General features: G+C 48.3%; 1 protein-coding gene across 1 annotated transcript in view; it reads left to right on the forward strand.

Moving 5' to 3' along the window:
• The first annotated feature begins 665 nt into the window (after window positions 1-665).
• The window catches only part of ABHD8 (abhydrolase domain containing 8), a 28,203-nt gene continuing 12,227 nt past the window's right edge, over window positions 666-16,641 (forward strand). Inside the window, exon 1 of the mRNA XM_035119341.3 lies at window positions 666-982. The gene's annotated coding sequence lies outside the window, so the exon portion shown is untranslated. The remainder of the gene's footprint in view (window positions 983-16,641) is intronic.

Genomic DNA, 16,641 nt, shown 5'->3' on the forward strand with positions numbered 1-16,641 from the left:
AGTTTGGGGATGCCTGGTTAATAGTTTTGTCTGCCCACTCTTATTCCCCTAATTTTATCATTTCCAGATTTTGCAAATGCGGCTCTGTAGCCCAAGTAACCGTACAAAAGGCAATTTCATATAGTGTGGGTTGTTGTTGGGGAAATGTTTGCAATAATAAGAATAGTGAAAATGATATGGAGAAATTGCATCCTTTTTAAAAGCATTTTTTCTTAAAGATTTCTTGAATTACAAAGGTGTGTGCAGTGTCTCTCATATTTTTACATGTATCATTTTTGCAAATCAGTTCCATTTGTTAAGACACTAAGAAGAAAGAGGGAAAGCGAGGTAGATAGGGGGTGGGAGGGTGGATGGGGGTGGGATTAGGTGTGGATGTGAGAAATTGCATCTTGTTTAAGTGGGGGAGGGAACTGTTCTGTATTAAAAACGTGTGCATTAAATTACAATTCCACATGCAATGTTGATGAGAATTTTCATGCAGGCCTTTAAAAAAAACAACCAGCTTTAAACTGGAGGAAACATGATTTTGACACCTCTGCTCAGCCTGACGACCGCCAGCACACCTGCTGGGGGGTTGTCCTATAAAGATCCTCCTCTTTCTCCCCGCCCCCCCCCCGCTGCTTTTTCTCCTCCTCCACCTGTCCGTCATGTGCCACAGACCCTCCTCCCACAAGGAGGGATTTGATGTGAAGGCAAGGCTATCTCTCCTCTTTCCTCCTCCTGCCCGTTTGCAGAGGTGAATTTCTGAAGGCAGGAAGGAAACCTTTGGCTGAAAACCCTATAGCTCTCATCCGGGGGGGGGGAGTGTCAGCTGGATAGAATCACAGCAGCAGCAGCAGAAAGTGGGTTGGTTTGGGGTGGGGTGCGGGGAACATTGCATGGGGTTCCCAGACAGATATCGAGCCTGCTTCTTCCTTCCTTCCTTCTCTTAACAATCTTTTGCCATCTCGCGGAGCCCGACTGGTCCTTGCGGATAAATGAGGTGAGATGCTCTGGTTTCGTATGCGTTTATATTTTTTGCACCAGTCCTTTGAGGAATGCGTTTTTCAGGGAAGAGAAATGAAGGCGGGGGGAGGTAATGTGCAAAGAGGAAGGGAAGCGGGTGGTGGAAATGGCCAAGGAGCCTGGGAAAAAGAAGCAGCAACGTCGCCGAACAGATCAGCCAGGATTTGCAAAGCTTTAAAAGAGATTTGCATGCGAGCCAAGGGTTCTTGCAAGCAAGCATAGCAACGGCAACGGTTTGTTTGCATGTCGGTTCGGTGGCAGTCGGGGCACCGGGGGAGGGTTGTCCTCTTCTGTGGCTTGTGTGCTGTTCTTGCTAAAAATAATAATAATTAGGTGCGTTGCCATTTCTGCAGGAGGTTGCTGCAACCGCCCAGGGAGCCATTAAGGGTGGGGGGGGGGGAGAGAAGGGAATTACTCCCCCCCCCAGCTTCCAACGCATGCATTTGAAAGGGCAATTATCCAAGCAAGGTCAGGATGCTTGCAGGAGGGCCTGGGATGGACGCTGGTCTCTTATCTGTGTGTGTTTTTGTGGAGTCAGGCTCTTGTGCATCTTGGCTCAGTATTGCTGCACTGACTGGCAGCCACCCTCCTCCGGGGCTTCAGGCAAAGGATCTTCCCAGCTGCCATATACAAACGGATTGATCCATCTATTTCAGTACTGCCTACACTGGCTGGCAGCAGTGGCTCTCTAGGATTTCAGATGGGGGTCCCCACCCCCCACCCCCGAGATGCCAGGGGATTGAACCTGAGGCCCGCTTCATGCAAAGCAGATGCCCTACCCCAGAACTCTGCCCCTTCCCTTAAAAACAGAGCAAGATTCTAGTCCTCATGGACTGAATTAAACAGAAAGCTGCCTTCTGATGTTCCATCTAGTTCATCACTCTCCACATTGACCGGCAGTGTCCTGCTGGGGTCTCTGGCCCTACCTGGATATGCTGCCAGAGGTTTAACCTGAGACCCTGAATAATGCAACTACAATATGAACTATATTATATGCACCAGACCAGGACAAATCTACAATGTCCAGAATTTTTTTTAAAAAGCATTCCTTCTGGTCTGCACCCCCCTGGGGTTTGGCACTTGTGCTATCCAGAAAGGTTGTCCTTACCTTTATTGATGACACCCTATAACCGATGTGTTTATCAACATCTGCCAACAGCCCTTCAATTTTAAAAACACGAGGGTCCCCTTCCCCTGACGCCAGAACTTCCCAGGTTATGGTGGTAACTCAAGGCCAGGCATCCCCAAACTTCGGCCCTCCAGATGTTTTGGACTACAATTCCTATCTTCATAGAATCATAGAGTTGTAAGAGACCACAAGGGCCATCCAGTCCAACCCCCTGCCAAGCAGGGAACACCATCAAAGCATTCTTGACATATGGCTGTAAAGCCTCTGCTTAAAGACCTCCAAAGGAGGAGACTCCACCACACTCCTTGGTAGCAAATTCCACTGCCGAACAGCTCTGACTGTCAGGAAGTTCTTCCTAATGTTTAGGTGGAATCTTCTTTCTTGAAGTTTGAATCCATTGCTCCGTGTCTTCCCCGACCACTGGTCCTGTTAGCTAGGGATCATGGGAGTTGTAGGCCAAAACATCTGGAGGGCCGAAGTTTGGGGATGCCTGCTCAAGGCCATAGCTTGGCAGTGGCTAATAATTTAGAGCAGTGGCTAATAATTTACAGCAGGCACCCCCAAACTGCGGCCCTCCAGATGTTTTGGCCTACAACTCCCATGATCTACAATTCTCCCATGGGAATTGTAGTCCAAAACATCTGGAGGGCAGAAGTTTGGGGGTGCCTGATTTAGAAGGTCTTACCTTCTAAATATCTCCTGTAGCGTAAGTGGCAGGTAAGAAACGGACTCCACTGTGTGAATCCTGAATTTGAACCCATTAGCTTTTTTCTTTGTGGACAGGTTCCCCCCCCCCCATCCCCCTGGATTTAAATCTGTATTGTTATTTTGATAGCTCAGTTGGTAGAGCATGAGATTCTTAACCCCACCATTGTTGTTGTTGCTGTTGCTGTTGTTATAGCACCCTATATTCACAGGTCTCAGGAAGGGTCACAGGATAAAACCACAGTACAAAAAACACAAAATGCATAATAAGAATAAGAACAAAAACAAACCGATAATCCCCTCTCCTGCAACACATTGAAAAGGGCGTTGGATGTCAGTTAGCCAAAGGTTTGGTTGAAGAGGAATGTTCTTGCCAGGCACCTAAAGGTATATATAATAGGTCAGCAAACTTTTCCAGCAGGGGGCCGGTCCACTGTCCCTCAGGCCTTGTGGGGGGCCGGACTACTTTTTTTTTGGGGGGGGGGGAAATGAACGAATTCCTATGCCCCACAAATAACCCAGAGATGCATTTTAAGTAAAAGGACACATTCTACTCATGTAAAAACACGCTGATTCCTGGACCGTCCGTGGGCCGGATTTAGAAGGCGATTGGGCCGGATCCAGACCCCAGGCCTTAGTTTGCCTACCCATGGTATAGATAATGAAGGTGCCAGGCGAACCTCCCTGGGGAGAGCATTCCGCAGCCAGGGAGCCACTGCAGAAAAGGCCCTGTGATTGTGTTGCCTCCCTCTGGACCTTTTGTGGAGGAGCCACATACACATTACAACGGTTGGGCTAGATGACCCTCGTGCTCCCATCCAGCTTTGCAATTCTGTGATTCTGCAAAAGGAGCACAGCAAAGACTTCGCGGGGAAGTGTGGCTTTGGCATGTCACAGCCCCCCACCCCCCAGCTTGCAAGAGGAATGGTGTCTTTGGCAGCCATGTTGCAGCCCCCTCCTCTCAAAACACCCCAGACAAACCCAGATTTATATGTTTAAAAGCATAGAATCATAGAGTTGGAAGAGACCACGAGGGCCATCCAGTCCAACCCCCTGCCAAGCAGGAAACACCATCAAAGCATTCTTGACATATGCCTGACAAGCCTCTGCTTAAAGACCTCCAAAGAAGGAGACTCCACCACACTCCTTGGCAGCAAATTCCACTGCCAAACAGCTCTTAGTGTCAGGAAGTTCTTCCTAATGTTTAGGTGGAATCTTCTTTCTTGTAGTTTGAATCCAGGTGAGGTCTGACCAGAGCAGAATACAGTGGTACTATTACTTCCCTTGATCTAGACGCTATACTCCTATTGATGCAGGCCAGAATTGCATTGGCTTTTTTAGCTGCTGCATCACACTGTTGACTCATGTCAAGTTTGTGGTCTACCAGGACTCCTAGATCCTTTTCACATGTACTGCTCTCAAGTCAGGTGTCTCCCATCCTGTATTTGTGCCTTACATAATTATTGCAGTACATAATTATTGCAGCCAGGGTGATGTGGATTCTGTGCCAACATTTATGAAACCACAATAATTGGCCTTGAGAAGAGAAATCAAACCCTGGAGAATTTTAACTCAGTTTTCCTTACCCACCCTCACTTTTTTAAAAAACAAACAACAACAACACCAAACACCCCAGGTTTCTAGACCTCAAGGTAGCCAGTACGCTTGAAGCCACGTGGTGCTGGCATTGGTGGGTGGGAACAAGAGGACTCACAAGTGGGTGGAGCTCCAGTACCATAATTCATGGAGGCTGGCAGAAATGGAATGAGTTGTGTGCATTTGGCGAGTCCAAAAAAATACTTGCAGTGGGCATCGTTTAGAGACATTGTGGGGTTCAGATTTTAGTGAGTAGGGTTGGAATCTGATGCACTTCTTTTTTAATACAGAGTGCAGGGCAGCCTGATGAGAGAGACCTGTCAGTATTAAGGGGTGAACATTTACATTTTTGGACCTGCCATATCCCGAAGTTTTGGAGTTGATAAATTCTGTTTATTTTCTGCGTTTGCACCTCCTCTTGCAGGATTCCTGTTTATGGGTGAGGGATGGAAAATGGGAGAAAGTTGCTGAACTTGGTGCCCACTCTGTGCCCCAGTCACTCCCTTTTCCAGAGGACTTACCGTCTTCAGATCAAACTAGGTGTAACAGCAGTAGGCTCTTAACGTGCCAGAGTTTGCTAAAACTCTTATAAAACTATAAGAACTTCCTGACAGTAAGAGCTGTTCGGCAGTGGAATTTGCTACCAAGGAGTGTGGTGGAGTCTCCTCCTTTGGAGGTCTTTAAGCAGAGGCTTGACAGGCATATGTCAAGAATGCTTTGATGGTGTTTCCTGCTCGGCAGGGGGTTGGACTGGATGGCCCTTGTGGTCTCCTCCAACTCTATGATTCTATGATTCTATATGAACTTGTTTGGGTTGAAAGCAGTGTTAGAAACTCAGATAAACAAACGAACAAACAAAAGTCTCTTTAAAACCAAAGTTGCAGTAGCCAAAACGGAATGCCTAGTTGCTATTTTGGGGCAAGATGGCTCTAAAATCTTATTTTCCAAATGATGGACTGAATGTGATGGATTCTCAGTTAAACACCCGGCTAGTTCAGAGGACAACCTTGAGTCAGGTTAAGAGCTTTGAGAACTTAAAGAAGAACAGTCACTTGATCCCAGGACAGTCCACATATCTATTGGTCTATTCCGACCTCTTCTTCTTAAGGGTGACTCAAACCATTCATAACGTAGGAATATCCTTCCCAACTCTGAGCAGGGCAGGGGGGGAAGCGAAGGCAAGCAACAGCAATTACTACAACGCTCTTCACTGGTCCTGCTCAAGCTACACAGGAAAAGCATTTTGGTTGCTGAACTTCATTCCGATTGTGCAGATAAAATATAACAAATAGAAGTCTACAGGATGCGGTATTAGTGTGTGAAAACAGTGCAAGTCCAAGGATCCCTAGATGGGGGAGATGTCAGGTGCCATTGTGTCGCCCAGGCATCTTCACTTGGCCCATAGTCAGGTGCCTAAAGGTAAAGGGACCCCTGACCATTAGGTCCAGTCGTGACCGACTCCGGGGTTGTGGCGCTCATCTCGCTCTATTGGCCGAGGGAGCCGGCGTACAGCTTCCAGGTCATGTGGCCAGCATGACAAAGCCGCTTCTGGCGAACCAGAGCAGCGCACGGAAACACCGTTTACCTTCCCGCTGGAGCGGTACCTATTTATCTACTTGCACTTTTTGGCGTGCTTTCGAACTGCTAGGTGGGCAGTAGCTGGGACCGAGCAACGGGAGCTCACCCCGTCGCAGGGGTTCGAACCGCCGACCTTCTGATCGGCAAGCCCTAGGCTCTGTGGTTTAACCCACAGTGCCACCTGCGTCCCAGGCTCCACCTGCGCCCCAGGCTATATGTGCCTGGTGCCTGTCTAATTTTGAACACTGGTTGAAAGTCCTGTTTGAGGGCTTCCCTTAGGGGCATCTGCTTGGCCACTGAGGGGGCAGGACGCTGGACCATGGGGCCATCCAGCTGCGGGGCTCTTCTTATGGAACCTCCAGGTCTAGAGGCAGTCTATCTCGATTCCTAGCTTCTTAAGGGCATTTGGCCACTGTGGGACCAGGATACTGGACTAGATGGGCCCCCTTTGGCCTGATCCAGCCAACCCCTTGAGGCGGAGGGGAATCACCAGCTGGGACATCTTGATGGGGGGGAGGCATTGTGGCCCCCTTCCTATCTGCCCGTTGCTTCGTGGTGAGTTGGCAGAGCCATCTGGCTCCTGTCAATACGCCTCCATTGGCTTAGGGTACAAGGCGTTTAACCGGTTTACCTTCCCACTGCCAACAGGAGCAGGGTAGGAATTGTTGCCACCACCTCCCTCGGATCCAGAAGTCATCCCAGCGATGTGGGCGGTGCTGTGAGCCACGTCGTTGAGCCTTGTGCTTCCCACCCTCGCTTTCAGGGCCTGGGAGAAGGCTCGAGCATAGGAGCCCTTTGCCCATGCTCATTGGGCAGGAGTGCGCCGGTGCTTTTGAAACCTTCCAACTGAAGGTGACAACAGAGGCTTGTTGGTGGTAGCTCCGAACAAGCGTATAAAATTCCTTGTACGTTCTCTGCAGGCTTTGGGCTAGAGGTAAATGGGTGCAATTGCCCCTCGGATCCCATTTTTTTAGGGACATGGGAAGCTGCCTTACACCGAGCCAGACCCTTCATTGGCCCACAGTATTGTCTGCACTGGCCGGCAGCTGCCCTCCAGAGTTTCCATGCAGGGCGTCTCCTCCTGGCCTCATCTGGAGAAGCCAGGGATTGAACTATGGGACCTTGTGCACGCAAAGCAGATGCTGTGTCTGTCTGCGCTTCTCCCTCTTGGGAATGTGGACTGGAGGAATGTGTGTGTGTGTTTTATGCTGAACAGGCAGAGCGATGCAGTTAGATAATGATAGACTCTGAGTTTCATAGCCTTCCACACTTCCCTACCTCCCCCCCCCCACCGCCTTTAAGATAGCAAGGTACATTTGTGGAAATCACAGCTGCATCAAACTGATGAGGACACCCTCCCATCGGAAGTCAAGGGGAAAAGTAACTGTACAACTAAAGAAGACGATCTGAAGGCAGCCCTATATAGGGAGGTTTTTAATGTATAATGTCTTGTTTTGTCTGTTTAGGGATGTTTTTAGTCTGTGATATTTTAATGTATTTTAATGTGTGTTGGAAGCCGCCCAGAGGGGGGGGGGAACCCGGCCAGATGGGCGGGGTATAAATTATTATTATTATTATTATTAGATAGATAGACAGACGGACAGACAGACAGAGAAATAAATATAATTTTTGCATTGCAGTGGTTTGGACCGCTGCAAAGGCTGTCATATAGAGGAGGGAGAAAGGTTGTTTTTTTGCTGCTCCAGAGAAGCGGACACGGAGCAATGGATTCAAACTACAAGAAAGAAGATTCTACATTAGGAAGAATTTCCTGACAGTAAGAGCTGTTCGGCAGTGGAATTTGCTACCAAGGAGTGTGGTGGAGTGTCCTTCTTTGGAGGTCTTTAAGTAGAGGCTTGACAGGCATATGTCAAGAATGCTTTGATGGTGTTTCCTGCTTGGCAGGGGGTTGGACTGGATGGCCCTTGTGGTCTCTTCCAACTCTATGATTCTATGACCCTTGGGGTCCCTTCCAACTCTACAGTTCTGTGATTCTATGATTCTACTCAAGGTAGACCCATTGCAATTATTATTATTATTATTATTATTATTATTATATATTGCCCTTTATCAGTAGATCTCAGGGCGTTTTACAACATAAAATTAAAAAAAAACCAAACAAACACTGCATAATAAAATAAGAACCAACCCCTCCCCCCCTAAATAATGTCCCCTCCCACGACACATTCAAAAGGACATCGGATGCCAACCAGCCAAAGGCCTGGCTGGAAAGGAATGTTTTCACCTGGTGCCTGAAGGTCTACAGTGGTACCTCTGGTTACGAACTTAATTCGTTCTGGAGGTCCGTTCTTAACCTGAAACTGTTCTTAACCTGAAGCACCACTTTAGCTAATGGGGCCTCCTGCTGCCGCTGCGCCGCCGGAGCACGATTTCTGTTCTCATCCTGAAGCAAAGTTCTTGACCCGAGGTACTATTTCTGGGTTAGCGGAGTTTGTAACCTGAAGCGTTTGTTCATAACCAGAGGTACCACTGTATAATGAAGGCACCAGCCGAACCTGCCTGGGGAGGGCATCCCACAGACGAGTTGTAAGTTGGTCGTAGCCTTGAGAACAGCCCTGCAGCAGCTAGATCAGGCCAAAGGTGTGTGTGTGGGGGGGAGTCATAGAATCATAGAATTGTAGATTTGAGAGGGTCCCTGAGGATCATCCAGATCAGGCATCCCCAAACTTCGGCCCTCCAGATGTTTTGACCTACAACTCCCATGCTCCCTAGCTAACAGGACTAGTGGTCAGCGGTGATGGGAATTGTAGTCCAAAACATCTGGAGGGACAAAGTTTGGGGATGCCTGATCCAGCTAGTCCTCATGCTTTTGCATAAACAGCTAATCTAATTGAGGGCGCTGCCTTAGACCCTTAATCCATCTAGCTCACTTTTGTCTACACTGGGAGCAGCGATCCAGGATTTCAGATTTTTTTGGGGGGGGGAGGGGGAATATCTCTCAGCCCTGCCTGGCCTGGAGATGCCCCCTGGGGATTGAGGTGCAAGAAAGGAGAGCATAAGTGAGGAAGAGTCATCCTGGATCAGGCCCGTCTAGTCCAACGTCCTCTCCTTACAGTGGCTGCAGTGCTAGAAATTAGCCAGGCGCCGGGGCGGCTGCTGCTGCCAGTCAGTGTGGGCATTACTGAGCTAGATGGCTCAGCATCCTAATGCTCCTAACCATTGGTGAGTGGGTGTAGTTTTCTCGTGTAAGGAAAGATTCCTAAAAGGAGGGATATGCTTCTACTAAAAAATTAAAGATATGTCAAAACCGATGTACCAAGACAGCTCTGTTGTGTTGGAGGTACTCCCGATTCTTTTGCTGAGTGAGGCCCTGGACGACTGCCCAAAAATCTTTCCCCTGCCATATGCACACCGCAGCTGTTTACTGTCCCTTTTCTCTCCTTTTTCTTCCCTCTCTCTTTCTTTCTCTCTCTGTGGAATGCGAGAGTAGGCAAGGCTAGGTGGTGGGACAAGGGTGATGCACCCAACAAAATAACGGCCGGGGTGGAGGTGGGTGAGGGGGTGGGTGCACATAGCTGGCGTGATTTTTAAACAAAGAAGGAAAGAAAACGCTCTCCCCTTCCTCCTGCGGTTTTCCAGCAAGTGGCATTCAGAAGCATTGCTGCCTCCGAGTCCGACTGTGGAGGCAGAGCAATAGCGGTCTTCTCTTCCTCCATGATCCAGTCCTCTTTTAAAGCCGTCCAAGTTGGTGCCTGTCACTGCGGGAGGGAGTTCCGCAGTTCAACAGCGCTGTGTGAAGGGCTTCCTCTTGCGAGCCTCGAATCTTACAACATTCAGCTTCCGGGGACGTCCGCCAGTTCTCTCCTGGGACGAGAGAGGGAGAGAAGCTTTCCTCCACCCACTTTCTCCGTGACACGAATATTTCACGCACACTTCTGTCCTGTTGCCTCTCGCTCGCCTTTAAACTAATAAAAAAAAAAAGGTCCCCAGACCACCCTGAATTCCTAAAGGGCGGAAATAAAGGACAGGAAGCAGCCTTCATAAACTGTGTTTTGGAGGATGAGTTTATTTTAAAAGGGGGCTTATGGGTCCTGGAAGATACTTCTGCAAGCGTGAGACTCTTAATCTCAGGGTCGTGGGTTCGAGTCCCATATTGGGTGAAAGATTCCTGCATTGCAGGGGGTTGGATTTTCTGGAGATACTGACTGTCAGAAAGTGCTTGGTTCAGAATACCAGTTTCTGGAGGGCAGAATGGTGTGTGTGTGTGTGGAAAGGGGCTATTGTTGCCATGCCTTGCTTCCTTTGAGCTTTGTAGAAACAGGATGCCTTTGGTTCGAACCATCAAAGTTCTTTGCGTGTACTGATGAGGGCTTAAAAAGTGGGGGACGGAGGCAGAAGTGGCCACAGAGAATCAGCCTCTCTGTGTGTGTTGCACACTAGTTACAAGCACCCTTGCTCCTCTCGATATGGGTGGTGTTGAGAGAGCCACAATAGCTGAGGTGTGGGCCTTTTTTGTGGGGAGGGGGGTTGCTCTTGCCATTTGGGTGTTTGGAGGTGTGGGAGTTTCTCAGGGTGGAAATACCCAAAGTGGGTGGTAACGCCCCATGGGGGGGGGGCAGTGTGATTATCTAGGGGGTGTGTGCCAAAAAGTAAGGTGGCAGCAGGGGAGGGGGTGTTCGTTGGAGGTGTAAAGAACTGTGAAAAGCTGGCATCACTGGATCAATTTCTTCAATTGTGTTGAATTAATTAAACTAACTTTCAGTTGGATTTTGAGTAAGTGGGCAATTGTCACTGCTTTGGCTGTTACTTGTTACTGATTCTAACAGGCACCCCCAAACTGCGGCCCTGCAGATGTTTTGGCCTACAACTCCCATGATCCCTAGCTAACAGGACCAGTGGTCAGGGATGATGGGAATTGTAGTCCAAAACATCTGGAGGACCTAAGTCTGGGGGTGCCTGGTTTCTATGATTCTGTATGTATGCTTTCGTTGAGATTCCTGCGTTGCAGAGGGTTGGACTAGAGGACCCCCGGGGTCCCTCCCAGTGCTACAAGCCGATGATTATTTTTCTTGGTGGGTTGTGCAAACGGCAACAACAACAACAACAATTTATTATTTGTACCCCGCCCACCTGGCTGGGTTTTCCCAGCCACTCTGGGCGGCTTCCAACAAAATATTAAAATACAATAGTCTGTCAAACATGCTAGTCTGAATAATTTTTTCTTGGGCATGGGGCACTGGGGATGAGTTTGTAGAACCAAGGTGGCAGCCCCCCCCCAAAAAAAGTTTGGGCGTCAGTGATAAGAGCTGTCTCACTCCTCACTCAACAAACAGAACCCCCTTTTGTGGGTGCCCTTTCTCAGCCTTCCCTTCTCAACCACCAGCTCTCTCTCTCTCTCTTCTTTCCAAGCCGAAGTTCCTCCATTATATAAAATCCAGGCACGCTCAGCTTGAATTAGGTCAAGAGAAACTGTGCACGCCCCTCCTCACTTCTGTTCTGCTCCTAAAGATTCAAGTGATGATGGGGAAGGGATGTGAGCTTTTGGGTGGGTCGTTGCCCATAATTTGAATGCATCCCTCTTGGAAGCAGAGCTGGCCGCTGGCTGAAAGGGGAGAGGCGAGCTTCCTTTCCCAGAAGGATTACTCCCTTGGCCTCTTCCTAAAGGCTGTCAATCCTGCATCTTTTTCTTTTAATTTGGAGGTGCAGTTTTGCAAGCAGGAAACATAAAAGGTTTTTAAGACAATTCATTAGGTTCCATCCACTGTTTGTTGTATTCAGAGTTCCGGCTGAAGCTCAAAATTTATCTTCAGTTTGCAGAATATTATTATTATTATTCATTTTGTTTCTATACATTATATTTTTAAGATATGACTCTGTATGTGAGCTAGTCTGTGACCGTAAATAAAATTGAATTGAATTTTTAAGATAGAGAAAGGCTCTGCGGCAGAACAGCTGCTTTGCATGCAGAAGGTTCAGTCTCCCCTGGCATCTCAGAAAGACCCTTGTTTTGAAACACTGCTGCTGCCAGTTAGTGTGAACAGCACTGACCTAGAAGGCCGCTTCCTATTTAGAATCATAGAATCATAGAGTTGGAAGAGACCACAAGGGCCATCCAGTCCAACCCCCTGCCAAGCAGGAAACACCATCAAAGCATTCTTGACATATGCCTGTCAAGCCTCTGCTTAAAGACTTCCAAAGAAGGAGACTCCACCACACTCCTTGGTAGCAAATTCCACTGCCAAACAGCTCTTACTGTCAGGAAGTTCTTCCTAATGTTTAGGTGGAATCTTCTTTCTTGAAGTTGCTCCGTGTCCGCTTCTCTGGAGCAGCAGAAAACAATCTTTCTCCCTCCTCCATATGACACTTTCATATATTTGAACATGGCTATCATATCACCCCTTAACCTTCTCTTCTCCGGGCTAAACATACCCAGCTCCCTATGCCGTTCCTCATAAGGCATTGTTTCCAGGCCTTTGACCTTTTTGGTTGCCCTCCTCTGGACACGTTCAAGCTTGTCAGTATCCTTCTTGAACTGTGGTGCCCAGAACTGGACACAGTACTCCAGGTGAGGTCTGACCAGAGCAGAATACAGTGGTACTATTACTTCCCTTGATCTAGATGCTATACTCCTATTGATGCAACCCAGAATTGCATTGGCTTTTTTAGCTGCTGCATCACACTGTTGACTCATGTCAAGTTTGTGGTCTACCAAGACTCCTAGATCCTTTTCACATGTACTGCTCTCAAGCCAGGTGTCACCCATCCTGTATTTGTGCCTTTCATTATTATTTTTTGCCCAAGTGTAGTACTTTACATTTCTCCTTGTTAAAATTCATCTTGTTTGCTTTGGCCCAGTTGTCTAATCTGTTAAGGTTATTTAAATGGGCCATTGCTTTGCTTTTAAAGGGCGGGGCCAAAGCTCAGCCAAAGCTTTGCATGCCAAGGGTCCCACATCCCCTCTTCCCAAAGGTATCTCTAGGTAGGACTGGGAGAGCTGCTGCCGGTCAGTGTGGACAGTACCAAGCTAGATGGAGCCCTATGGGCTGACTCAGTGTAAGGCAACATACCTGCGTTGTACAGAAAGAGCTAGATATATGGGTAAATGGAAAAAGAACATGGAGGCAGCTGTTTTGAAGAAGGGTGCATTCAGTGAACTTCATGTCTGAGTGGGGATTTGAACCCTGATCTCGTCCGATAATCTCCCCCCTACACCACCCTGGCGCCCTAGAGTACTTCCGCTAGGAGGCAGTTCTATAATAAATTAAGTAGGTAAATAAATACGGGGAAAGTCAAATGTCACCTACAGAAGGATCAGAAATATTTTCCTGGAAGCCTGAATTTGTTTTATTCTGGGATGTTTTATTGGATGTTTTAATGTGTTGAAAACCGCTTTGAGGTTTTTTCTTTAAAGTGGTCTAGAAATGAAATGAAAAATAACGATGATAACAACAAATTGCATCATTTAAAAAAAAGGCGCCTAGACATCTTAACCTAGATTTAAGGTGCCAATTGGCGATGAGATTATATCGTGAGTTTCTAACTCCCCAATTTCTGCCTCCAAACTCAGACTCCACTTTGCATAAGAATGTTCCGGAACCTGCTTGGAACCTCGGAACAAGTTCCAAGGTATTGTCTGGGACAGAGGGACCCCTCAGAATTAGCCGCATTTGAAAGAGAGGGGAGAGAGAGAGAAAAGGAGAGCGGAGCGGTTTGCCTCCTTGGCTTCCGACAAAGCCTCTTCGCGTTGGAATAGTTTCCCCTCCTCTGCGCCATGCCTGCAATTTGGCCACCGCCAACGCTTCCCCTGCAGGAGAAACGGGTCCGTCCTTGCCTCCCCATCGGGAAAAGAGCCATTCATGGCCAGTTTCCTAGGAGACCACAGAACGCACCTCAGCGATGGCCTCATCCTGCATCCGCAGCTGAGAACCGAGTGCAGAAGGTAGTCTTCGTCAGCCATGTAGAACCTCAGGAAATAGACACTAAGCCTTAAAAAAAAACCCAAAACCTTCACCTCTCTTGGGGTGCATTGTTAGGCTGCGGAACTCCCTCCCACAGGAATCAGGGATGGCCACCAACCTAGATGTCTTTAAAAGAGGGTTCACACAAGAGGAGGCTATCAGTGGTTACTAGCCAGGACAGAAACACACAGGAGAACGTTGCTCTTGTGCTCGGGTGCTGCCTGTGGGTTTCGCAATAGAGGCATCTGGTTAACCGCTGTGAGAACAGGATGATGGTTTAGATTGGATTGATCCAGAAGCCAGTCCCTTCTTGCTTTCTAATCAAACCTCCAGGTCCAGAGGCAGTCTATCTTGGCTCCTAGGAATTCTGGGATATTGGGCCATTGTGAGAACAGGATGTTGAACTCGGTGACCCTCTGGAACCTGCAGTCAAGGGGGCGGTGTCCGTTGTTTTTGCTTCGATTCTTAATTATTATTATTATTGTGTGTGTGTGTGTGTCTTGATAAGCGGAAGCAGAAACGGTTCCTGCAGGCCGAAGCCTGCAATTTTGCTGTCCGCCTTTTCCATATTTCACCCAAACCCATCTTTAACTGGGTGGGTGGTGGAAAAGAGGGGAGACAGTGTTGGCTTATGTAACCCGGTTCCTTCTGGACTCAGAAGCAATGTTATGCAACCAGCGCTTAGTTCTTTCAGTCGCTCAGATGGTACCCGACTCCACCCTGGTTGCCATGGTGACCATCATCTCTCTCTCTCTCTCTCTCTCTCTCTCTCTCTCTCTCTCTCTCTCTGTGCAATGTGTTTTTTTTCAACAAAGGTCCCCTGCATTTCTTCGTCTTTCAGTCTTATTTTCCGCTCCGCGAAAGAAGGAGCCCTTGACACAGAAGGGTCGATAGCAGCACGCTGTAATTGGCAGCCATTTCCCCAGCTCCTCAACACGCAGATCCTCCCTCATTAAGTGACTCGTGGGTTTGCAAGGGTGGGAGATTGGGGGGGGGAGGGTCAGTTCAAGCCTTTTGCAGATTTTGAACTAAAGGTTAATCTGGCGTGGGAGTATTCGGTAGGCCTTGTTTGGTGGCTTCAGCGCTGCTTTTGGACCGAGGGCCACATTGCCCTGGTAGAAACCCATTGGGGGCCAGATTCCAGCAGTGGGTAGGGTTAGGAAGTGGTTGGTTGAGGGCTAAATTTGATTTAGTTCAGACTGAAAGGTGGATCTGTCCAATTTGAACTTTCTGAAATGATACGAGAACTGAAAGTCATGTTTTGAAATTCACACGTAATTCATTTTTGTGATGTGGTTCAGCCAGGCGGCCAGTTTATGCAAAAATGCCTGTATTGTGGGAAATGGTGCATAAAATGCATATCAGTGCAAATAACATCGAAAGCGTGCAGTACGTTGAGGAAAATTGCTTGCAAAAATGCGTTCATTAGAATAAATTCGTACTTAAATGAGGATTTGAATTTTCACGAGGATTTAAAACAAAGGTTCGCCTATTACTGGAGAAAATGTGGAGGAATGAAGATTGAATCAATGAGAAACTGAGGCCACATCCACACCTTGCATTTAAAGCTGTATCATTCCACTTTAAACAGATACGGTGTTTCCCAAATAATTATGGGACCTGCAGTTTGTTAAGAAGGGTGCTGAGAGTTGTTAAAGGGACCCCTGACCGTTAGGTCCAGTTGCGGACAACTCTGGGGTTGCAGCACTCGTCTCTCTTTATTGGCCGAGGGAGCCGGCATACAGCTTCCGGGTCATGTGGCCAGCATGACTAAGCCGCTTCTGGCGAACCAGAACAGCGCGCAGAAATGCCATTTACTTTCCTGCCGGAGCGGCACCTATTTATCTACTTGCACTATGATGTGGCTTTCAAACTGCTAGGTTGGCAGGAGCAGGTTGGCAGGAGCTCATCCCGTTACGGGGATTCGAACCGCCGACCTTCTGATCGGCAAGCCCTAGGCTCTGTGGTTTAGACCACAACGCCACCCACTCCAATTCCCCTCCCCCCCCCGAGAGCTGTAATTCCCAGAGTGGTATAATAATCCCTCTTCATAGGGAAACCTGAGAATTGTAGTTCTGTGGAATAGGGGAACTCCTAACAACTCTCCGCAACCGTGACAAGTGACAGCTCTCAAAATTCATTGGAGGAAGCCCTGAGTGTTTAAAGAAATGTCATCTATCGTGTGAATGTGTCCTGAGAGAACCGAAATCAGCAGATCCTTGTGTTCCTAGATTGTACACGAGAAAGGCGGAAGAGCGCTGTTGGGGTGATAAGTTGGCAATGTGGGTCCCCCCCCCTCTGGTGCCTATTGCCTGGCTTTTTCCAGTGCATCTTGGTGCATGCGAGATGGTGAAGTCCAGAGCATTCTGTTCCACCTCCGCCTTCTCCCTCCTCTGCTCAGCTCGGCTTGGCTTCCTTCTAATCATGTTGACTCTAATTAGTTAATTAAATCAGGAGGTCTCCCAGATGTCTGGCCTCCCCACCACGTTTCGATGGGGGCCGCTGGGACTGCGTTCTCGGCACAGTTTGGCAGGGACCCCATCCCCACTTGATGACTAGCCAGTTTGTACGGGGACGACGACGACGGACGACGACACACCATGTAGTGGCACTTTGCTGGGAACGTACTGAGGTTTTATATGGGGGAGGGAGAGAAGGGGTTGAATGCTTAGATGCTCAGTTGGCTGGCAAACACACTGTCCAGGCTTC

The sequence above is a fragment of the Zootoca vivipara genome, chromosome 6 (assembly GCF_965207765.1).
Source record: "Zootoca vivipara chromosome 6, rZooViv2.hap1.1, whole genome shotgun sequence".
Lineage (NCBI taxonomy): Eukaryota > Metazoa > Chordata > Lepidosauria > Squamata > Lacertidae > Zootoca > Zootoca vivipara.